Consider the following 25,519-nt stretch of genomic DNA (forward strand, 5'->3'; position numbering starts at 1 on the left):
TCTAAAAAATACAACAAACTAGTGAATCTAACAAAAAAGAAACAGACTCACAGATATAGAGAACAAACTAGTGGTTACCAGTGGGAAGGGGGAGAGGGATAATAGAGGGGTGGGGGAGTGGGTGGTAAAAACTGTTGGGTGTAAGATATGCTGCAAGGATGTATTGTACAACATGAAGAATATAGCCAATATTTTATAATAATTGTAAATGGAGTGTAACCTTTAAAAATTGTATAAAGTAAAATAAAATAAATGCCTTTAAAAATCCCAATATTTTCATCTGTACTCTGTAAACTTTGTTAGCTTTATTGAGGTATAATTGACAAATTGAAATTGTATATATTTAAGCTGTAAGATAGATTTTTTGATATATGTATTCATCGTGAAGCTCATTTTTGATTATTCACTTTCACCTTTTCTTTAACGCTGTCCTCTTTTTAAGTTGCTTCCAATCAACATTTAAACATGCTTAAAACCAAATTCTATAAACAAACAAACAACAAAAAAAAACCCAAACAGGAACAAAACCTACCCTTGACATTCCTCTCCTGAAACTATGTTTCTCAGTTCCTTTATAGCCACACTTCCTGAACAAGATGTCTAAATAGTGACTGACTTCATTTCTTTATCTTCTACTCACCCTTGAACCCACTCCAAACTTGCTTTTACCTGCCCCCACCCCCTTCTCCACCAAAACTGTTTTCATCCAAAGGATACCTTAAAACTTTTCATTCCTGGACTTTTTACTGTTTGACATATTTGACTACACGTTCCTCTTCTTCCCTCTGCTTTGGTTAGAGGACTCTCCTATGTTTGTTTTTCCTGCCAGAGCTATTAGTGTTCTTCCTTGACTTCTCTTTTTCTGTTCAACCCTTAAATGACCCTTAAGTCTGTAATCTCCACCCTCTTTTCCTCATTCCTAGGTAATCTTCTCTCTTCATAAAGTCAGTTACCAATCTATATGCCCAGAATTCACAAATTAGTATTTGCAGCCCAGATCTCTCACCTGACCCCCAGATATGTGTCCACTATATATAGATTCCCTCCATATTTGAATGTATTATATTACCTTAAACTCAATTTGTTCAAAACAGAGTTCATCTTTTCCCTTACCTCTTTCTCAAAAACAAACAAAAAACTCCAAACTGACTTTTCTTTTGTTTCTTATCTTCATAAATAATACTGCCATTTGCCCAGTTGCTCACAGAGTTTACATATTAGGTTGTTAATTGTGTATTCATTTATTCTACAAATAAATGTGTGTCCATACTGTGTGCCAATCACTTTGCTAATTTCTGTGGATAAAATGGTAGTCAACAGATAAATTCTCTGTCCTCAGGGAGTTTACAATGTAGAGACAGATTTATTCAGAAATAAAGTAACCATGGAAGTACATTCTTCTATCTCCATTGCCACTTTAGCCCATACTACTATCCTTTTTGTGTAGATTTTTCATAGTTTACAAATCATTGTTCCCCTCGCCCTCTAATTCATCCTTTACACAACAACCAGAGTCATCTTTTAAAATTGTTAATCTGATCATGTCCTTTGCTATTTTAAAATCCTTCAATGACATTTATTTACCCTTACGTAAGGGTTCAAAAAGCCATAGCATGGTTTAAAATCTCTACGTTATCTGGTCTTCTTCTTTTCCCAGCCTCCAGGGATTGCCTCACTGAGGCATTTGAACTAAGCATTGAAGTATGAGATGGATCTTAATAAACAGAGAAAAGAGGGAAGGGAATTGCAACCAGAGGGAAGAAAATTCCAGACTGAGGAAAAAAAGTGAGGGAAGGCACTGTATTCTGATACTGGCGAGGAGGTTGATGTAACCGAATCATATCATGCATAAAAAGATAGGCGGTGTTGTTTAGCACTCTTGGTTCAGTGCTTTTAGATGGTTGCCTGACTCAGACGAGCTTAAGCAGAAAGACAGTTTATTGGCAGGTGTAATTGAACAATCCAAGGGAAATTGGCTTCAGACATGGGTTGATGCTAGGGCTCAGAAGGGCCAAATTCTCTTTGTATCTCCAAACTTCACTTATTCTGCACTGGGTTTTCAGACAGGCTGTCCTCTGGTGGTAAAACATAGCAATAACAATAGCAGGTATATAGTAAAAAGCATTCGCTTCTGCCCCAGAAGTGTCAGCAAAAGTCTGTGGCATTTCAGTGGCTCTGTTTGGGCCAATTCTGAACCAGTCATTATGAACCTGATTGTCTGAGCTGGAGTTGTTTGCCTCATGGGTGGAATCAGCTTGACTGGACTGAAGTAACTGAAGTAGAATAAGTAGGAAGTAGGTGGATGTCCTAAAACAACAGATGACTATTATATAAGAACTCGGATCAGAAAGTGGGACCAAGTCAGAAAAACTTTGACCCCTGTTAGGGAACTATAACTTTAGCATCTGAGTGAATGATAGAGAAAAGAGACAATATAGCAGTGTGAAGCTTTATCAACAGTTCAGTTGAAAGATAATATAGACTTGAATTAGGGAAATGGCTGTGAGGAAGGGGAGGGATGCAAGAGAGTAATTGTAGAGGTGCGATGGATAGTTTAGGTGACTGTAAAAGGCAGTTACATAGAGGAGGGTGAGGGAGAGAGTAAAATGTAAGATTCTCATGCTTTATGCCTCTTTGACAATTAGACATTAACTAAGTTAGGGATAGATTATATTTAGATGATGACAAGAGTGAGTTTAGGTCATGATGAATATGAGGTGCTGCTAAGATATCAGCATGGGAAATGGAGAAAATAGAAGTTCAAGTTCAGGGAGTATAGACATTAGAGCTGTGGATATGGGAGTAATTCCTATATAATTAATAGGTGAAGCATGACTGATGATCTTAGATAGAATAAGACCCATCAATACCTTGGAGAATACTGTATTTAAGATGAATAGGAAGTGGTGAAGGAGACTGAAGAGAGTCAGAGAGAAAGGGAGTCAGGAAAACAAAGGTGGCAAGAATTTTCCTTCATTGTGCTAAAGAAGGCAGGTTAGGATGAGTTTTGACAGTTATGCAGGAAAAATTTGTCAAAGACTTGGAAATGGGCAGAAGAAATTACTGCGTATCTGAATGCTGGGCATTGGACCCTCCAGAACCTAGAGGACCCTCCAGGAATTATATTATTTTGATTTAGAGATATATATTTTTGTCCTTGATTGACTAGACTGTTTTACAACTCTGCAAAAAGGCGGCAAAAGTTTCGTTCTAGAAAACTGGTAACAGAACAAATGTTTCCTGCTTATACTAATGCAATTATTCCTGTTCACGCCATGCAAATGAATTTTATAGACTGGGCAATATAAATCTCTGAATGTCAGATTCTCATTTGAACCAGTTTTAACATCTTGCTGGTTTCTTCATTCATTAATGAGTTAAGTAAAATCTTTCCCATATATTCATTTCACATTTGTATGAGAGTCGTGATTTAACCATTTTAAAAATTACACTTTATTACAAAGGCCTTTGATAAACTTCGGGAAAGCAGCTTCAATGTAGTTGTAAGGACAGAAATCAGATTGTATAGGGTGTCACAGAAAGTGTGTGTGTGTGTGTGTGTGTGTGTGTGTGTGTGTGGCTGGTGTAGGGGAGGAGGGTGATGATTGAGGGATTGGTGAAGAGAGTTTTTATGGGAGAGGTAAGACATAAGCTGCATGCACAGGTTCTGGACAGGCTGAGGGAAAGTGAATTTTGGGTAGATCATCAGACTTGTAGTCTAGACAGGATGACAAATAGAAAATAAAATATATAGATAAGGTGAGGCCCGAATGTGTAGTCCTTTTAATGACAGCCTGAAGTGAGTTTAGAACATCTGACTGTCCTAAAACCTAGATACTAATCCCTGCTTTCCTATTCAGTAGCAATTGGGCTGACTTTGGGTAAGTCACTCCTCCTTCATTTTATTCATTCAGTACATGTTCATTAAGAGATTGTTATCTGCCAGGCACTTTGCAAGGCACAAAGATGAAGGTCATAGTTTCTGCCCATAAAGAAACTTTCACACCACTCAAGGACAAATAATTAGAATATAGGATGTTAAATAGGACTTCTGGAGAAATATTCTGGAACTCCTCCTCTCTCAAACCAGTATCTCCCTCCCTCCTACCTCCTACACTTTCCCTCCCCCCAACTCTCTCTCTCTCTCTCTGTTTCTCCCTCTCACACACACATACACACACACACACACACACACACACACACACGACCTCTACTCCTAATCCCTCCTCCTCCCCCAGGGTTGTCTCTCTTCTGTGCTCCTAAGATTATCCTAATATGAAAAGGGAGATACTAAAAAAAAAGCCCTCTTATCTGATATTGGGACTAACAGTTAGTTATTTGAAAAAGGCAAGTGTAAAAAATAACATATAAATGTACATTAATTTGACAGCTTTTGATGTAGGGTGGAATTCTAGGTCTGGATTCTCTGTCTCTCTTCTTTATCCACGTTTACTCCTTAGGTGATTTAATCTAGTCACATACTTGAATACCTCATGCATTTCCTGCCCTGACCTCTATCTTGAGTTACAGACATAGGTATCCAGTATTTTTACTCAGATTCCAAATAAGCATCTTAAACTTAATTTTGTCTCCCTCTCCTCCACCTCCCACTGTTTCTCTGTGTCACATATGGCAACATTCACCTCATTGCTCTGCAGAAACCTAGGAACCATCTTTCCTTCATTGCTTTTTTTCCCTCACAACCCCATCTCTAGTCCTTCAGCAATTACTGTTGCTTTTCTTTCAAAATAATTCCCATATTCATTCAAATCTCACATTTCCACTGCTATCATACTATCCAAGTCACCAACATTTCTTTCAGGACTACTGCACTAACCTCCTAACTTCTCTACTTCCATTTTTATACCTTCCTTCCCAGTCTCTTCCATGTGGAAGCCAGAGTAGTATTTTAAAAAACCTTAATCAAATCAGGTCATTCCCACGCTCAGAATCCTCCAGTGACTTCCAGGGTATTAGCATTTCTACTTCTCTACCCGAACATTATATTCCCTTATAACTTAACAGGGCTCATTCCTTCAGTATCTCTCCTTAGAGAGGCCTTGTCTGACCATCCTATGTCATTGCCCCTACTCCTTCCCTGAATCGCCCACTTTTCACTTTCTTTCTCCTTGCCCTGTTTTATTTTTCATGGCATTTATTACTACCTGAAATCATTGATTGATTGAATGACTGATTGATTGATTGTTTTATTCCTTCACCAAATTACACAAGAGAGGGGTTGATTCATTATTGGTTCCTCAGTCCTGTAACACAGTTCTCACTGGGTGGTCTAGGGACGTTTTGGGTTCCCAAGACTCTCTCAGGGTATTTGTGAAGTCAAACTATTTTTGTAATAATACTAAGACATTATATGACTTTCTTACTGTCATTTTCTCATATCTGTAGAGTTGAGTTTTCTAAAAGCTACACGGTAAGTGATGACACTATTGGCTATGATGGCTAATGGAATGTGTGCTGGTGTATTCTTGTGTTTAAAAATTTTTTCAGCTTTAATTTCTCACATGAATGTTGGTTGATATTACCTATAAGACAAAGCTCTTTGGGGTTACTCAGTAATTTTTAAGAGTATAAAGGGTCCTAAAGCCAAAAAAGTTTGAGAACTGCTGCCTTAGAACAGCACCTGGCACAGGGTAGGTGTTCATTGTACACTTGTGGATTGAGTGTCTAAATGAATATTGTTCTGCTGAGTTTGCTAATGGAGTTTCATGTTGGCTTTCATGCATAAATAACACTCATAGTATGATATTGCCTATCATTTTCTTTAAAGTTGATTAAAACCTTAAAGACCCTTGTGAAGCAAAGCAGTACAGAATTCCTCTAGTACATTTTTTTCTTCTGATCTATTTTAGCTATCTTATCCACAGATAATTAGAAACTTTTTTGGTGATTTGCCGTTTATCAAGCCTTTTTGAAACATTCAATTTAGTTTACTTTTTACACTCATTCAATCAGTTTATATAAAATGTAATTATGTGATTACAGTAAGAAATTCAGCTGGCATGAACAGGTTTAAATAACACAATTGACTGTTGACATGCCTAGAAGTGTGATTAGAACAATAATCGGATGTAACACAGAGCAAAGCTTGCTTTTCTTAAGCTGAATTTAGCCATGGCCACAAGTCAGTCAGTATGGCTTTGTATGTTTCACAGAAGTTATGGAGAGATTGTATGATGTCAGTATGGAAATAGCAAAAATCGTTATTAGTAACATAAAAGCTGTAACTTTTCTTTTTAACTTGATATTTTAAAATTAAATCTGACATTTTTATTCGGTTTGGATTGCATATTTGTTTTAATTGGGCATTAGAGTTTCCTAGAGATGAAAGAAGGAAAAATGCAGTTTTAAAAATGGGATTCTATTGACTCTAGTTATTTTTGCCATTTTTATCTTATCCCAGCTCTCTCCCCTCAGTAGCAACAATAACAACAAACTAATATCTTAACATTTGTGTTTTTTTTCTAGTTTTGCTGTTTTAAGTGATATAAGCCAGCAGGAATTAAAAGGCTATAAATACAATGACTTAATATTAAACTACTGTGCTATAGTATATATGTACTGGCAATCTTTTTACTGTTATTAACATATGATGGGCGGTCAGATTCTAATTTGGGGTTAAAATATCTTTTTTATTATAGGATTTAATATTATTTTTTGTAGTGAGGGTCATAATTTTGGTTGATATAATGGGAATAGAAAGGAAAGATTGAATGAAAGGGAAATACTAAAAATGATTTGGCAACATATATGAGAGGTTTTAGAAAAAGAAACAATGATGATTCTAAGTTTTGAAATCACAGAAAGGGAAATATAAAGTCAGAAGGAGCTAGTTCAGGAGTTAGGACGATAAGCTTGTTTCAAGGTGTACTGTAGTTAAGGAAACAGTAGGATATCCAGGTACAGGTTAACAGGGACTGAAGCTGGGAAGGGAAGTTGGGACTAGATGTATATATATAATTGGAAATAATCCTTTGTGAGGTGGTAATTCAAAATAGAAGATTATGAAAATACTAAAAGAGGGACATAAGAGAAAAAAAGGAATGACAGTCTTTATGATTTTTGAAAAAATATACATGTTAAAATCTTTGTACTCAAAATTTTCTGTTTATAGCAGTAATAATAAGCTTCAAAGGGCCTTTCCCACCCAAAGATGATATATTTACCTATATGCTTTTCTAATAAATTTGTATTTTCATTTATACATAAAAATATCTACAATTTATATTGACACTGAGTTTGAACCTCTAACTTCTTTTTCCCCAATTGAAGGTCATTTCCCCCAAATGGTGTTCAGATGTTCCAACAGTATTTATTGAATAATATCCCCACTGAAATGATATCTTAACCATACACTAAATTTTTTAATATTTTGAGGTCTGTTTCTAGGCTATTTAATTTTCAAAATATGAGTTTTTTTCTGATGAAAAATAAATTGTAAATAATTCAAACAATATGAAGAAAGTATCTGGTAATAGTTTAAAAGTATGAAAATATGAATGCATATGTATATTAATATTAAGCGTATTTATACATAAACTTTGGTGTCTCTATTCAAAAATGTAAATGATTCATTGGGTATTACTTTGGGAACTAATTTTGTTAGGTTTTGATAATGGGATCATGTTAGCCTTGTAAAATGCTTTATATCCTTTTTATACTCCCTAACATTATAAAAAAGATGAATTCTATGTTCCATAAGGGTTTGCTAGAATTCGCCCATAAAGTCTTTTGGGTTGGGGTCTTTTGGGAGTAGGCAGATTCTTTTTGTAGATATCTCAGGGTATCTGTGCAGTCCACACACTGTACTGCCAACATCAAAAACCTTGCTAAAAGGATGAATTTTAGCTTCCATTTTAGTAGTTTATGACTCTGTAATCTACTTTTCCTATGGACCGTTTATTGGATTTAGAGTCCATACCTGACCCAAACTGTTCCAGTTTGGAATTTGGAAGTTTGGAAAAGGGATACACAAACTCTACTTGGTTGATACTGTGCCTTGACACTGAGCAGTCATAAAAAGCTAGGTATCTTAGCATAGAAAGGTGACTGTAGAAAGAGAAAAACAAGACCATTCATTTCCAAAAAGGAGCAGGTATCCTGGGTTCCTAACATTCCAGAACCCTTAGAATTGACTGTATTTCCTGAGCATAGGTTACCTGAGATACTCCACTATTCTTCCAATTTTCTTTTTTTTTTTTTTTTTTGCTTGACTTAGTTTCTTTTTGGTCACTTTGATAATTGAATTTGATAATAATTCATATTTTCTTAAAATGTCTACCACTTAATCTAATCACATTTTCATATGTATTGCCAAAGTTGTATACTATATTTTTATTTTAATAACCACTGCTGTTATGGTCCCTTTCTTATATTACTAATAGGTATTTGTATAGTTTTCTTTTTTTATTTTTTAGTGAGACTTGACAGATGCTTTTCTATTCTATTGATCTTTTGAAAGCATAGCTCTCACAGAAGGAAAAAAGAATATTGCCAAGAGTTACCTCCACAAAATGCATCGACTCAGATAGTTGGGTTCTACCAAACTTTTAAGAACATGTAGCTTCAGTGCTATAAAAAGCACCGTTGTGTAGCATGGTAAAAGAAGAGGGAACTATAGTCCAGTATTATTTAGGAATAAAATGTACAAATTTATCAAATAGAATACAAAATTATATTTTAGAAGTATACTCTATTGCATATAGAAAATGCAAGGATAATTCAATATTGAAAATATATTAATATAAATCTCTATATTTAAAGAACAAAGAAAAATCATAAGATCATCTTCATAGATGCTGAAAAGACTTTTGATAAAGTTCAACATCCATTCTGAATAAAAACTAGTGCTAAACCAGTAATAGAAGGCTGCCTCCTTAATACAGTTATATTAAAAAAAATCAGCTCAAAAGCCAGCATCATGCTTAATGAGTAAATTTTGGAAGAATTTCTGTAAAATTGAGAACAAGATACAAACGCTTGTTACCATCACTATTACTATCATTGTGCTAGAGGTACTAACCAGTGAAGTCTAAAAGGTATAACAATGGAAAAGAAGGTAAAAGTATTATTTTTAGATGATATGATTGAACATCTGAAACGTCCAGGAGAATCAACTGAAAGTGTTATAAATAATAAAAGAATTTACTAATGTGGCTGGGCACTATTTTTCTTAACCTTGGGTGCAGAGAGTTAAACTGATCTTTAGATCAAGACACATTGTTGTCATGGGTGTATATAAAATCTCTTGCTTGATTTCTTTCTTTCTTTAGTCTCCTTTATATCTATCTATTTGAATTTCCTTTCCCTCATAAAGAAATGTCTTAATATTTGTTTATGTTATATTATTTTTCATAAAATAATTATATAGTATGTTATTACCTATATTCTAGTATATTTGTTTATCTTTTTGTAACTGTATTCTTGAAAAAAAGGGTACTATTGTTTTCTGTACATTTATTTTTTAAGTTATGTAAAAGTCATAGAGTAGTAAATCTTATCTGCTACTTTCTGTCACTAGGCACTAAAATTTTAAGATTTACTCATGTTGGTACTTCTAATTCACTGCCTCTAATAGCTGCATAATACTTTTGTGGGACATTTACCTCATTTTACCTACCTGTTATCTTAGTGATAGCTACTTCCAGTTTCCTGACATCATAAATTATGTTGCAGTGAACATCCTGTACATGACTCTATGTAAGGATTTCTTTGGAACATGTATAAAAATGAATAGAATTGCTGAGTCATAAGATAACCCTGTACTTGGTTTGACTAAGAAATGCCAGGTTGCTATCCCCAATAGCCTAAGTAGTCTATATTCCCACAGGCAATGTATGAGTATTCGTATATTCATATATACCAACATTTAAAAGTTAGCCAGGTTTCTAAATTTTACCAATCTAATAAGTGTAAAGTAATGTCTGTTTTGTACTTTTCTGATTATAATAGATTTGAACATTTCTTGTTACATTGTCTTTAGAGGCTTTTTTCCTTCTATAATTTGCCTTTTAATAGTCTTGCTCATTTTTGTATTGATGTTTCAACTGTCTTTTAAAATTTTATTTGTAGGAGTCTTAAAATAAATATATATTAAAAAATACCAACAGTGACTCACAAACACGTATAAAGATATTCAACATTGTTAGTCATTAGGGAAATGCAAAGCAAAACCACAGTGTAATACTACTTTACACCCACTAGCATAGTTATCATAAAAATTCTTTTAAAGGAAAATAAGTATTGGTGAGTATGTGGAGAAATCTGAACCCTCATACATTGCTGGTTGAAAGTGTAAAATGTAAAATGATGTAGCCATTGTGGAAAACAGTTTGGTAGTTCCACAAAAAGTTGTAAACAGAACTGTTTGTTGCTGTCTTATGGGTCATACCATATGACCCAGCAATTCCACTCTAAGAATTCCAAAAGAATTAAAAACAGGTATTGAAACAAAAATTTGTACATGAGTGTCCATAGCAGCTCTGTGAACAATCACCAAAATGTCTATCAACTGATGAATGGATAAACAAAACGTAGTATATCCATACAATTGAATGTTATTCAGTGATAAAAAAGAATGAGGTACTACAACATGGATGAATGTCCAAAACATTATGCTAAGTGAAAGAAGCCAGACACAAAAGATCACATATTATATGATTTCATTTATATGCAGTATCCAGAATAGGTAAATCCATAGAGACAGAAAGCAAATTAGTGGTAACCAGGGCTAGGGGAAGGGAGAAATGGAGAGTGATTGCTTAATGGGTACAATGTTTCCATTTGGGGTGATGAAAATTCTTTGGAACTAGAAAAAAGATAATGATTATGCAACATTATGAATTGAAGTAAATGCCACTAAATTATGCACTTTAAAATGGTTAAAATTGGGGCTTCCCTGGTGGTGCAGTGGTTGAGAGTCCGCCTGCCGATGCAGGGGACACGGGTTCGTGCCCCAGTCTGGGAGGATCCCACATGCCACAGAGCGGCTGGCCCGTGAGCCATGGCAGCTGAGCCTGCATGTCCGGAGCCTGTGCTCTGCAACGGGAGAGGCCACAACAGTGAGAGGCCCGCGTACTGCAAAAAAAAAAAAAAAAAAAAAAAAAAATTAAAATTATGTGATGTGAATTTTACCCCACAAAATTACAAATAGCTTTCTTTCATATTGGAGATTGGCAAACTTTTTTGTGTAAGGGCCAGGTGATAAATATTTTAGACCGTACAACTTTTGTCACAGCTACCCAAATCTCCTGTTGTAGCATGAAAGCTGCCATAGACAATTTGTAAATAAATGAACATGTCTGTGTTCTAATAAAACTTTATTTACAAAGCAGGCAGTGAGCTGGATTGGCCCATGGGCCATACTTTGCTGACCCTCTGTTACATATAAACAACCAGTTAGAAAGTATCATAGGAAGAAAAATCCTTTTTATACCAGCAACAAAGAGATGACAATACCCAGTGATAACTTGAATTCAGATACAAAGAGATTGGTGATTGGATCTTATTCTCTGCCTAAACTCTTGTTCTCAAATAAGGGAGGAGGGAGGTGTGAAATAGCTAGGAAATTAACTCCTTCATGACCCATGAGACTTCCTCAGTTGAGAACGTTCTTTCAAGATTGAACAAAGAATATAGTTTTAAGCCTTCTAATGAGAAGAGGCAGAAAACCTATAATATCAGTTATCAGTCATTTGTAAGGTTTCAGCCTATATACAGACTCTTGCTCATTTTCCTCTTCCTCTTTTCTAAACTTTTCCACCAACTCCCTTCCCCAGTTAGCCTGCAGTCTGGTATCCTGCTGTGTAGATTCTCTTCCTTTTCTCCTAGAAAGGCCTCAGGAAAGATACAGCAATCTGTGTGTCTCAGTGGTTTAAAATATAAAAAACAAAACTATAAAACTTGTACAAGAAAACTTGGGAGGAATTTTTAAAATACTCTTGAAGTACAGGGTATGTCTTTCTAACATGCAATTTAGAAACTAAAAAGAAAAGATTGGTAAATTCAGTTAGATAATCATAGAGAAGTTGTACATGCCAATATAATCATAAAGTCTGAAGACAGCATGCATAGGGGAAAAAGTCAATATATATGATAAAAGTCTGGTTTCCTTAATATATTAAGGCCTCCTGTGTATAAGTTAACTATGCATTAGTGTAGATTGTACCTTGGGTCAGCAGATTAAAAGGCTAGATGGTAAATGTTTTAGTCTTTGTGACCCACACAGATAGTCTCTGTCTTATATTATTCTTCTTTCTTCTTCTTCTTTTTAAAAATATAACCCTTTATAAATGTAAAAGCCATTGTTAGCTTGTGAGCCAATATAAAAACAGGCCATGGGTCAGATTTGTCCCATGGGCCATAGTTTGCTGACCCTTATTGTAGACAGTTCCTTCTTTCTTTTGTTGAGCATTTTTGGGGTTTTTTGCCTTGTGTGATGTTAATGTTGTGATTCCTGCTTTTTGTTTTGGCTTTGACTTGTCTGCTCTATCTTTGCTTTTATTTTTTGTATGACTCTTATAAACAGTATGTACCTGAGAATTTTTAACCTGATTTGAAATTTTAATCTTCAATAGTGAGATGTGATCCATTCACATTTGACAGATTCAGTTCCCTAGTTCAGAGACATTTTCTTCTAACATAGTTTTGAATACTTTTTCTATTCCATGTGTTGTGTTCACTACTTGAAGTTTACTAATTAAGTGGGATTGGCTTTGACTTTCCTACCTTTATGGTTTCAATCATTTCATTGTTTTTGTCTCAAATTGTTGTAATCTACATGTCATCTCCTACAATTCCTATGTGTTATAGTCATTTGGTTATACTGTGTGGATTCTGCCCTTTTCTATTTCTAATATAATTCTGTAATGGGGGCCTATTATTAGTTTTTATTCTTCTTACATAGCTCTGCAATCTTTTTATCTCATTTTTCTATTTTATCATTTTTGTCTCTAAGCATTTGGTAAATTGATTTGATGTTCTTTTTTTTTTTTTTTTTTTTTTTTGCGATACACGGGCCTCTCACTGTTGTGGCCTCTCCCGTTGCGGAGCACAGGCTCCAGACGCGCAGGCTCAGTGGCCATGGCTCATGGGCCCAGCCGCTCCGCGGCATGTGGGATCTTCCCAAACTGGGGCACGAACCTGTGTCCCCTGCATCGGCAGGCGGACTCTCAACCACTGCGCCACCAGGGAAGCCCTAATATTCTTTTTAAATTCATCTGAAGGTGCAGATCTTTTCGGCAGATTTTTCTACTTTTCTCATGTGTTCTGTTTTCTTCTGTACTGGATTTTGTGGGGTTTTTGCCTGCTGTGGAATTATTTTTGTCTTTTATTTGCATTAACATTGCGATGTCATTTCTTTTCATCTTATTCATGCATAATGTGGGAATGGTATTTTACTTTTTTAAAAATTTAAATTAACGTAATAAAATTCACTTTTTTTGGTATACAGCTCTGAGTTTTAATGCACAGAACATTACAATCACCACCAAAATCAAGATACAGAATGGTTCCATCATTCCAGAAAAATTCCCTCATTCTATCCCTTTGTATTCACACCCCGCCCCCTCCCCTTTAGCCCCCTGGCAACCACTGATCTGTTTTGTATTTTCTAGAATGTCATAGCATGTTGCCTTTTGAATTTGGCTTCTTTTACTTAGCATCATGCATTTGATATTCATCCATGTCACTGTAGGTAGCAGTAGTTCATTTCTTTTCATTGCTGAGTAATATTCCATTGTATGGATGTTCTATGGTTTGTTTATCCATTCCCCAGTTCAACAAATATTTGGATTGTTTCCAGTTTTTGGCAATTACAGATAAAGCCACTGTGTAGAAAAGAGTTAACATAACAGACATGAGATTGCTGTCCCTGGAAAGCCTGTTTGCAAGGTTGGCTCTTGGCTATTGTCTGGAACTTGGATTTCAAGAGTGTTCCCATCAATCTCTAACTGTTAAGTGTGGTTTATGTGCCTAAATTGTTTATGCTAAATACCTTCATTCCTTCTGGAAGTATGGAATTTTGGTACATGCTATAAGCTATGGTGACTGTATGACTGGCCAGCCCCCCAATAAAACCTATACTCCTAGGCTCAGGGAAGTTTCACTGGTAGATAGAACTTCATATACACTGTCGTAATTCATTGCTGGAAGGATTAAGTGCATCCTGCTGGGAGAGGACTCTTGGAAGTTTTCATCAGGTTTCCAGTTTTACCCCATGTGCCTTTTTCCTTTGCTGGTTTTGCTTTGTTTCCTTTCTCTGTATTAAATCTTAATTGTAAGTATGACTATATGCTGAGTCCCGTGAGTTCCTCAGGTAAATCATTGAACCTCGGCATTGTCATGGGGACCTCCCACATAACCATTATAAACACTCACACACAGGTTTTCTTGTGAATGTGGTTTTCGTTTTGCTTGAGCATATATCTAGGGGTGAGATTGCTGGGTCTTATGGTAAGTATATGTTTTAGCTTTATTAAAAACTGCCAAATTATTTTTATACCATTTGTAAATGCAAATTGTACCATTTTGCATTTCCACTGGCAATGCATGAGAGTTCGAGTTGCTCCTCATCCTTGTCAGCATTTGGTATTATCAGGTTTGTTTTTTTAATTCTTATTCTAATAAGATGTAATGGCATCTCATTGTGGTTTCAATTTGCATTTTTATGTACTTGTCATATCTGTATCATCTTCAGTGACATGTGTGTTATAATCTTTTGCTTACTTTTTATTGGGTTGTTTTTTGTTGTTGAATTTTAAGAGTTCTTTACATATTCTGAGTACAAGTTGTTGGATGTGTGATAAATGATTTGCAAATATTTTCTCCCAGTCAGTATCTTGTCTTTTCATTCCCTTAACAGTGTCTTTCAAAGAATAATTTAAAAAATTTTAAACAAAATTCTGTTTATTAATTTTTTTTGGTATGGATTGTAGTTTTAGTGCCATACATAATGTCTTTGCCTAATCCAAAGTTACAAAGATTTCTCCTGTGTTTTCTTCTAAAACTTTCATAGTTTTACATTTTATATTTAGGTCTTTGATTTGTTTTTAGTTAATTTTTGTGTGAGGTGGTGGTATGTGTCAAGGTTCATTTTGTTGCATATGGATCTCAGGTGGTTCCAGCACCACTTGTTGATAAGACTATCCTTTCTCCATTGAATTGCTTTTACACCTTTGTCAAAATTCAGTGTGTATGTGTGTACTCATATAAATAAATTTATTTGCGGTCTCTCTCTTCTGTTCCATTGATGTATGTATCTGTCCTTTCATGAAAAACCATACTGTCTTGAAATCAGGTAGTGTGAATTCTCCAAATTTTTTCTTTTTCAAAAAAATTTTTTATCTATTCTTGTTCCTTTGCTTTTCCATGTAAATTTTACAATTAATTTGTCAATATATTTACAAAAAATCCTGCTGGGATTTTGACTGAAATTGCACTGAATCTATAGCTCAATTTGTAAAAATTGACATCTTAACGATATTGAGTCTTTCAATCCATGAACATAGTATATCTCTCCATCTATTTCGGTCTTTTATTTTTTTCATGTGTTTTGTAGTTTCAGCATGCAGAGCCTGGGAACTGTTTTGAAGCCCTCTGTTTTGTAATACTATGTGTGTGTTCTCCCTAACTCCTTTCCTATCTATTGAGACCTTTTCAGTTTTTCCCTGGAAACTATACTTGGAGCTAAAACATTGCATTTAATCTACTTCTCTTTACTTGGTGGCATTGGGGTGTGTGTGTGTGTATGTGTGTGTTTGTGTGTGTGTGTTGATTAGACTACAGCTTTTGCTTTAGAGCTGAACTCTGCTCTGTGTTAACTTGTGTTAAAGTTCTATACTAGTGTTCTTTCCATCTAGATTAGGAAATACCCTTTTCTCATGGGGGCATACGCTCAGGTTTTGACTTGTGAATCTTCCTCAATTTGGGGCCCTAGAGCTATGTTTTCAACATTTAAATTCTGCCGTGGTTGTTCTCCAGGGGTATTTGTATCTCCCCAGGCAAAAAATGATAAGGGTTCCTGTGGGTTTGGGCCCCAGTATTGATAGTTGATGAAAATAGGAGTGGCGAGTTAGAGAGGAGCAGTTCACTCTGATTTTACTGTAGGTTTACAGAATCTTAATTTTTTTCTCTTTTACTTCTAGTTTGCTAAGACTTTGTTAATATAAGTAAATAGCTCTAAGTAGTTATGACCATTGAGTTTTTCCTTTTGGCTTTTCTCCTAACCTAGAGGGACCAAAGTGGCAATCCCTGATAATTCCTCCCTCTTCTGCAGTCCTGCAGTGGTTATATAGGTTTCTAGTCTCAGTAGTTGTGTGCATTTCTTTATAACACTGATCATCACACTTCTTTACACACTGATGCCAATAAAATGTTATTTTTTGTGACTGCCAGTGGCTTATTTATTAAGTAGTGAATCTTAATGACATGTTACAGTTTCTTGGGTGGGGCAAAAATAGTGATTTTTAATGTTGAGGATAAGATAAAAGGATTTCTAAAGACTGAATTGTAGTACAAATGGCTTAATAGTCGAGTTTGGTAGTGTATATATGTCCATGCCTCTCTTTCGCTTTGTCACAGCTTACCCTTCCCCCTCCCCATATCCTCAAGTCCATTCTCAAGTAGGTCTGTGTCTTTATTCCCGTTTTACCCCTAGGTTCTTCATGACATTTTTTTTTAAATTCCATATATATGTGTTAGCATACGGTACCAAACGTAAGGTAGATAGGTAGTGGGAAGCAGCCGCAGAGCACAGGGAGATCAGCTCGGTGCTTTGTGACCGCCTGGAGGGGTGGGATGGGGAGGGTGGGAGGGAGGGAGATGCATGAGGGAAGGGATGTGGGAACAGATGTATATGTATGACTGATTCACTTTGTTATAAAGCAGAAACTAATAAAAAAATAGTCGAGTTTGACTCTTTCCTAGCACTTGATGATTTTGTTCATTTGTTTAGAGAAAGAAATTAATGACATACTACTGGGTATATTAACAGAAAATGTGTATGTTTGTGTATAGCAATAGAATTTGAAGATACACTTTTAAGTCCAAATGCAGGTAAAGAGTAGATTAGCAATCCATTTGTCACTGTTTCCCCAATTCAAGCATTTAGCTGTCAGCTTTTGTGGGGGTGCATTGATTTAGTTTCTGAGTTCTTAAAGTTTTCATGTCTCGTTTTTGGTTATGAAATCAATTTTGCAGGCTGTAATGGACATTAAATATAATGATATAGAATTAGAACTATCAGAGGGCACTATGTTATAAGGGTAAGCCATTTTATGAAACTTTCAGTTATACACATAAATGCATACATGATTAGTTGTTCTCAATCATATTTCTTGCTATGGATAACTATCAAAAAAATCACTGATTTAGTCTATTTGTCAGATGGAGAAATAGGTCCAGTGAGATTAAACCACTTGCCCCAGGCCATGTCTATTCCAATAGTGTCTTAATATAAAACATGGATTATTACATTCACAATCCTTTTTTGTGTAATTGAAAATAATGATGAAATTGTCAAGAGATATTTGAGTACAGACAGATAGCCTCACAGGGTTTCATATTAGAGTCCTTGCTCCAGGTGAACATTACCTAATTCAACAGTTCCCTATTGAATACAATTCATAGTTAAAAATCTTATCAAACTGTTCAGAATTTTCAATATTGTCCACAAAAAGCATCATTAACTTTGTCATATATCCATTAGTCTAATAGTCCTGTCAGAAAGTGAAAAGAGATTGTTATCTTGCTGTTAACTTACCAGCAATTCTGTTTTTGTTTTTAGAACAAGCTTTGTTTTCTAAGTGCTTCTAAACTTTATGTTTAGTAACCCTTTCTATTATTTTCCAGGGGTGAATAATTAAACTTACTAGCTTATACTTTTTGAATCTTCCCTACACATACACACCTGTTAAAAAGAAAAAAAAGACTTATTTTCTCATCTACCGTCCTCTGACTCTTCTCAGTTTGAGCTTGTTCATTATTCTTGCCAAGATTTATCTCTTGGACTTCTGTTCTCTCTTTAGGTTTGTACATCCCTATTTAAAGTTTGTTGTTAGGGTATATATATTTATCAGGGGCTAGTGGAATAGGACATTCTATATTCTCTGTCATCTATTAATATTATATTATTATCCTGAGTATAGACTTGAATTCTCTCTGTTAATTTTCTTGGCTTGAGCATGATTTTTTAAAGGGTTATAGTGTCATATCTAGCATTTAAAACAAAACAAACAAATAAAAACTTCAGTCTTAACATTGCAGACATTTTTTTTAAAGGTTTTTGTTTATTTTTGCAATTTTACTTGATTATACACCAGTCTTCTCACTTTTGAAATTTGGGCTTTTGAGAAAACTCCTTTAGAGAGAGAGAGAGAGAGAGATTCTTTTATCCCCTCCACCCCCAACTTAGTTTTTTTTCTCATTGCACTCATTCATAATAGCGTAGTCAGGACTTCATCATTTTTAATTCCTGTGCTATATTGCTTCTTGATTTGCCAGCCCATCATGTAACAATTGTCATTTATGCCTGTTATGTAATAGGTACTTTGTAAATCTTTCTACTTGGCATTTTTTGTTCTTTCTTTATACCATTTTCAATCTTGTCCAGTTAGTTCAGATTTTACGGTCTTATCTACAATACTTTTTAGATTATAGTGCTTATATAACTATTTCCCTTGCTATATTATAAACACTTGGAAAGCCCTTAATTCAATGATTCTAAATATGTATCTAAGTTAGAACAAGAAACTAATACTAGGAAAGATCAGTGGCTTGTGTATTATTTTAGAGTTGGAACTAGAACCCAGATCTTCTGATTATTAAATATTATTCTCCCTAAAATAGGAGTAACTTGGTATCCATGTGGAAAAAAAATCTGAATCCCTACCTTGTTCCATTACACAAAAAACCAATTGGAGATCCAGATGAGTAAGGTGAATCAGTAATGCTCTTAAAGAATAAAATGTAGGAAAGAATCTTCATGAGCTTAGAGGAGGCAAAGATTTCTTAACCAGGTTGCACATTCTTGTGTACATATGCTTGCGCGTGCGTACGCACACACACACACACACACAAGCATTAATTGTAAAGGAAAATATGATAAATTGGAATACTTTATAATTAAGAACTTCTACTCATCAAAAATGGCAGTAAGATAGTAAAAAGGCAAGCCAGTGAGATGCCAGTGGGTGAAGATATTTGAAACACATATGACTGACAAGGGAGTTGTATCAGGAATGTATAAAGAACTAAAAGTCAGTAATAAAAATATAGATAACCCAATTTAAAAATGGGCAAGAATTTGAATAGGCATTTCACAAAAGAAGTTATCCAAATAGCCTTCAGACATGGTAAAAATTGCCCAAGCCACGTTAAATATTTGGAAAATATAAGTTAAAACCACAGAGAAACACTGCTACATACTTTCTGGATTGACTGGCTAAAATTAAAAGATCTATCAGTACAAAGAACTGATGAAGATATGGAACAGCTGGAACTTTCATACACTGCTATTAGGAATGTGAACTGTTAACACTTCGGGAAACTCTAGGGCTCTATGTTGAGTGTTACATTACCAGTAACCCAGCCCTTTCACTCCTGAGTATATACTCAGTAGAAATCTATGAACATGTGTAGATGAGTTCACTTTATATTCATAGCAACATTATTTGTAGAAATAATCCCAACGTTTGGGAATCCCAGTTGTTCTCAAACTAGTAACAACCCAATGTTCACTAACAGTAAAATGGATAAATTGTGGTATATATTCATATATAAAAAAGGAACTGTAGCTATACACAGTGACATGGATAAAACCCAAAAATATGTTTAATGAAAGGAATCAGAAAAAAAAATATATATATATACCACATGATTCCATGAACTAAAGTTTAAAAACAGGCCAAAGTGATTTTTGGAATTAGAAATCAAAGAGTAGTTTCCTTTGTGAGTTGGGAAGGAGTAGAAGGGGAGTTTTTAGAATGTTGGTTATGTTCTGTTCACAACACAAAAGTGATTAATCAAGGATGTTTGCTTCATTGTATTGTATACTTATTATATTTCAATTTTAAAAGCTAAAAGAAGCAGTATGGGGAGGGATAAACAACGGAATTCACTGAAGAAAGATTGGAAAGAATGGATAATTATAATTATTATTATTATTTTTGCGGTACCTGGGCCTTTCACTGTTGTGGCCTCTCCCGTTGCGGAGCACAGGCTCTGGACGCACAGGCTCAGCGTCCATGGCTCACGGGCCCAGCCGCTCTGTGGCATGTAGGATCTTCTTGGACCGGGGCATGAACCTGTGTCCCCTGCATCGGCAGGCAGACTTTCAACCACTGCGCCACCAGGGAAGCCCGGATAATTATTTTTTTAAGAGTCAAGGTGAGACCTAAATCCATGCATCTATTCATCCAAAAGCAACAGTTGCTTAAAATTTGGCACATTTTCATTCATTGTTAATATTTTTTCTTCGCTATGTTTATCTTTATCAAAGTTAAATATTTTTATAGTTTAAAGTGTCAAAAAATGCTAAGGCTCCTTAGAAAAAGCACAACATGGTTCCTGTTGTCCCTTCTCCAGTCATCCTCTTCCCTACTCCCACAAACCACCCGTTGGAATTTTTATTGGAATTGCATTGTATTAAGTCTATATACAAATTAGGAGGAATTGGTATCTTTACTCCATTGCATCTTCCAATCCATTTTATAGTATATTTCTTCATTTACCTTGGCAATAGCTAAAATTGTACTGAAAGACATTTTTCTCCATAAAAAGCTTTTGCACTTTTGTTACATTTATTCCTAGATTCTTCATGTTTTCTAATGCTAGTTGACACAGTATCTTTAAAAAATAAATTTGTTTGTTAGGAGAATATAGAGATGATTTATATCCATTAATGTTTAATTCTTATTTACCTGTAGAGTCTCTCAAATTTTCTATGTATACGTATCTGAATAATGGTAATTTTGTTTTTTCCCTTCCAGTCACTGTACTTTTTGTTTATTTGGTATTAGTTTGTTTAGCTGATTGTTGTTTGTTTGTCTTACTGCACTAGTTAGGACCTCTAAGAAGTACTGAATCGAAGTGGTCATAGTAGGTTTCCTTGTCTTGTTCAACTTTTTAAAGGGAATCTTTTAGTATTTCTCCATTGAGTATGCTTTCTGCTTAGATTTTTCATTAGTAGCTTTTTTTCAGGGTAAACAAGGAAAATTATTTCTAGTTTTCTAAGAGTATTTTCATATATGTGGTTAAATTTAATCAAATGCCATAAATATAATATATTCTATGACTTTTAAAGTGGAAAAAAAAGAAGATAATATACTTAATTTTTCAAAGCCTAAAGTAGGTTCATACCTTTTGCTTTTCCTCCTGCATAGTACAGGGAGCCTAGAATCTCATTTACTCCCTTCCATACTTAAACGTTTGCTCTGTATTTTAATTCTGTCCTTTTAAAAAAATTCTATTAGGCATTATTACATAATTATTTTGTAAAGTCAGAGTTCATTTATATTTACCCATATATTTACTACTTTCTTTTCTCCTCGTTTTTCTTGCATACTAGACAATCATCTGAAATCACTTTACTTCTGTCTGAAACATCATTTAGAATTTCCTTTAGTGAGATCTTTTAGAGACAGAACTTTTCATCTTTTATCATAGTATGTCTATATGTTTATCTCAATTCTTGAAAGATATTTTCATGGATATAGAATTTTAGATTGCTGTGTTTTGGGTTGTTTTTTGTTTTTCCAGCTTATTGAAAATATACTACTATCTTCTAGTTTCCACTGTTGCTCCTTTGAAGGTAATCTGTAGTCTACCCCTACCCTCGAGCTGCCTTGGGGATTTTTCTCATTGTCTTTGAAAATTATTGGTGGGAAATTCCTGAGAGTTCCTTTCTTGGAAGAGAATTTGAACTTAATTCTTAGTGGCATTAGAGTCATTGCCACTTGAGGGACACTTTTAACTTTTTGGTCTGAAGTTTCTCAGATTATCCTGATGATTTGAATTTGGGCTGCAAATCTGCCCAGGGCTGGTCAGTGCTTACAACTTACAGATTAATTTCTTTTTGTTTATTTTCTTCCCTCCTTTTCTGCTGAATGCCAAGGCAACCTCACCACAGTGTGGTGTGAAGGATTTTGTATCTGGTTTATTCATTTCCTAAGAATTTGTGTAGTGTTTTGGCATCTTGACTTAATATTTTTGGATATCTTCTTTTAGACTTTCTGTCTTGGACTGATGCTAGGCTTTGTCTTCTGTTCCCCTTGCATCATGAGGTGATCAGAACCGCGCTTCAGATGCTTTGGGATTAGCAAATGCTCTTAGGGTAAAAGCTGATTATGTGTTCTACTTAGCTTTTAGTTTGTTAATTTTTATTGTCTTGTCAGCTCTCAGCTGCTTTAAGATGTGTTTATATATATATTAACGAATATTTTTATTTGTTTTTAATGGGAATGTTGATCTAAATAATTAGGCCATTACTTGAAATTGAAACCCACTTATTTTTGTGTGTGACCCAAATATATGTAGCATCTGTACTTATTTTGCCCTTTTCATTTTTGATATTGCTTATTTGTGTCTTCTCCCTTTTTGTTGTGATGAATTGATCAGAGGTTGATTAATTTTATCATCTTCAGAGAACCAACTTTTGTCCTTACTGATCGTCTTTCTCTATTGTAAATTTGTTTTCAATTTCATTAATGGCTCCTGTTACTTTTATTTCTTCCTTCTGATATCTTTTTCTTACTCTAACTTCTTGAGATGCATACTTAGGCTAATAATATTTAGCCTTTTTTCCCTAATAAAAGCATTTAGGTGTGTAAATATACCTTTAGTATTATTTATTTATAATATTTATATATTTCAAACCTGTAAAGTTTTTTTAATTATCTTTTTAGTATTAATTTTTAGCTTAAATACACCAAGGTCAGAGAATATGCTCTGCATTGTTTAATTCCATGAAATTTGTTTAGACTTTTTTAATGTCCCAGTATATTGTCAGTTTTTAAAAAATGTTCCATGTTCATACTGTTCTTCCAGCAATAGTCTACTACTGTGATTGCATGGAGTATTTTTTTTTCTCATTCGGTCAAAATTGTTAATGTATTGTCCAAATCTTCTGTAATCATTTTTGGTCTGCTTGTTTATCTCAGTTATTATCAGAAGAGTATTAAAATCTCCCCCAATTTATTTATTTACGTACTTTATGTATTTTTATTTAAAAATATTTTTTAATTGGGGTATAATTGTTTTACAATGTTGTGTTAGTTTCTACTGTACAGTGAAGTAGAGTTCCCTGTGCTATACAGCAGGTTCTCATTAGTTAACTATTTTATACATGTTAGTACTAGTCTCCCAATTCATCCCACCCCCCCTTGATGTCCATACATTTGTTCTCTACATCTGTGTCTCTACTTCTGCCTTGCAAACCGGTTCATCTGTACCATTTTTTTAGATTCCACAAATATGCATTAATATATGATATTTGTTTTTCTCTTTCTGACTTACTTCACTCTGTATGACTGTCTGGGTCCATCCACGTCTCTACAAATTACCCAATTTTGTTCCGTTTTATGGCTGAGTAATATTCCACTGTATATATGTACCACATCTTCTTTATCCATTCATCTGTCAGTGGACATTTAGGTTGCTTCCATGACCTGGCTATTGTAAATAGCGCTGCAACGAACATTGGGGTGCATGTGTCTTTTTGAATTATGGTTTTCTCTGGGTATATGCCTAGTAGTGGGATTGCTGGGTCATATGGTAATTCTATTTTTAGTTTTTTAAGGAACTTCCATACTCTTCTCCATAGTGGCTGTATCAATTTACCTTCCCACCAACAGTGCAAGAGTGTTCCCCTTTCTCCGCACCCTCTCCAGCGTTCATTGTTTGTAGATTTTCTGATGATGCCCATTCTAACTAGTGTGAAGTGATACCTCATTGTAGTTTTGAAAATCTCCCCCAGTTTAATCGTGCTTCTCTGTAAAGTTCTGTCACTTTTTACTTTATACATTGTGAGATTATTATAATAGATATATGTCCTCCTGATTAATCGATGCTTTTAGTTTTTATCATTTATGAAGTGTGATGAGTGTATGTGTAAAATTTATATATACATATATATTATTTTCCTGGTGGATTGAAGTGTTATGAATGGTGACAAGTATTTTTCCTTAAAGTTAATTATTTGATAATTGATATGGCTATGGCAGGTTTCTTTGGTATTTTATGGTGAACTTTTGGTATCCTTTTGTTTCAGTTTTTCTGGAAACTTTGTTTTAGATGTCTCGTAAACAGCATATATTTGGTTTTTTGGTTAATTGGTCTGACAGTTTGTATTTTTTAATTGAAGCCTATTTACATTTGTTATAATTGCCTATGTTTGGATTTATGTCTACCATCTTATTTTGTGTTTTCTTTTTGTTCTGCTTGTTTTATTTATCTTTGCTTCTTTTAAATTTAATTAATTGTTTTAAATTTTATTCATTTCTTTGTACAAGCTTGGGAATTATACATTATTTTAACTATTCTTCTAGCATTTACCCTAGAAATTACTGCAACTATACTGATCAATGTCTAATCAATGACTTTGTCCATATATTGGATCATACCTTAAAACACTTAAACTTTTAAACTCCAGTTAGTTTCCTCCTGACATATATTCTGATTCTGTCTGGTTTTTGTTTGTTTATTTGCTTTTAGAAAAGCCAAAATGCATTATTTTTATTGTTTTATAAAACTAGTGTTTATTTACCTACATATTTACTACCTTCTGTGTTCTTTATTCTTCCTAGCATCTCAAATATGCCACTTGGAATCACTTTTCTTTTATCTCAGATATATCTTTTAGAATTATCTGTAGTGCTAGTGGCAAACTCTCTCAAGTTTTGTTTGAATACTGTGTTTCTGTCCTTTCACTGGGTACAGAATTCTAGATTGACAGTATTTTTTTTCAGCATATTGGAGATAATAGTCAGCCACCATTTCCACTGTTACTTTTTTGAGGGTAATATGTTATTCCTTTTTGCCTAATTTTAAATCTTCTCTTTCTGTGATATATTCTTCAGTTTTTCAATGATGAATGTACGTGTGAGTTTCTTTACATTTATTCCTCTTGGATTTGTAAGGCTCTTTGAACCTGAGAGTTGGTATCTTTCATCAGTTCTGATCATTTTTCAGCTGTTATCTTTTCAAATATCGCCCTTACTTCATCTTCCTTTCTCCTTTTGGAACCCTATTTGTACATGTGTTAGATATTTTCACTGTGTTCTTAAGGTCTTCTCCATATTTTTCATCTCTTTGTCTCTCAGTATTTCATTTTATAAAATTTCTTTATGTCAGCTTTACATTTCATAAGATCTCTTTTTAACTGCATCATTATGTTTTATTTCATTTAGTTTTTAATAGAAGTTTTCTTTTGTTCTTTTTCAAACATGCCATTTCTTACTCCCTAAACTTTTTGTCTTGTTTTTGTTTTTTGCTTGTTTGCCTGCTTTTA

The 25,519-nt window shown here is 34.4% G+C and overlaps 1 protein-coding gene and 1 pseudogene across 3 annotated transcripts in view; one reads left to right on the top strand and one right to left on the bottom strand.

Moving 5' to 3' along the window:
- CRY1 (cryptochrome circadian regulator 1) overlaps positions 1 to 25,519 on the top strand; it is a 97,530-nt gene that overhangs the window by 10,735 nt on the left and 61,276 nt on the right. The gene's annotated exons all lie outside the window — the stretch shown is intronic.
- Positions 1,938 to 25,519, bottom strand: part of LOC132499003 (small ribosomal subunit protein eS8-like) — a 39,923-nt pseudogene continuing 16,341 nt past the window's right edge.

Source organism: Mesoplodon densirostris, chromosome 11, assembly GCF_025265405.1.
Source record: "Mesoplodon densirostris isolate mMesDen1 chromosome 11, mMesDen1 primary haplotype, whole genome shotgun sequence".
Classification (NCBI taxonomy): Eukaryota; Metazoa; Chordata; class Mammalia; order Artiodactyla; family Ziphiidae; genus Mesoplodon; species Mesoplodon densirostris.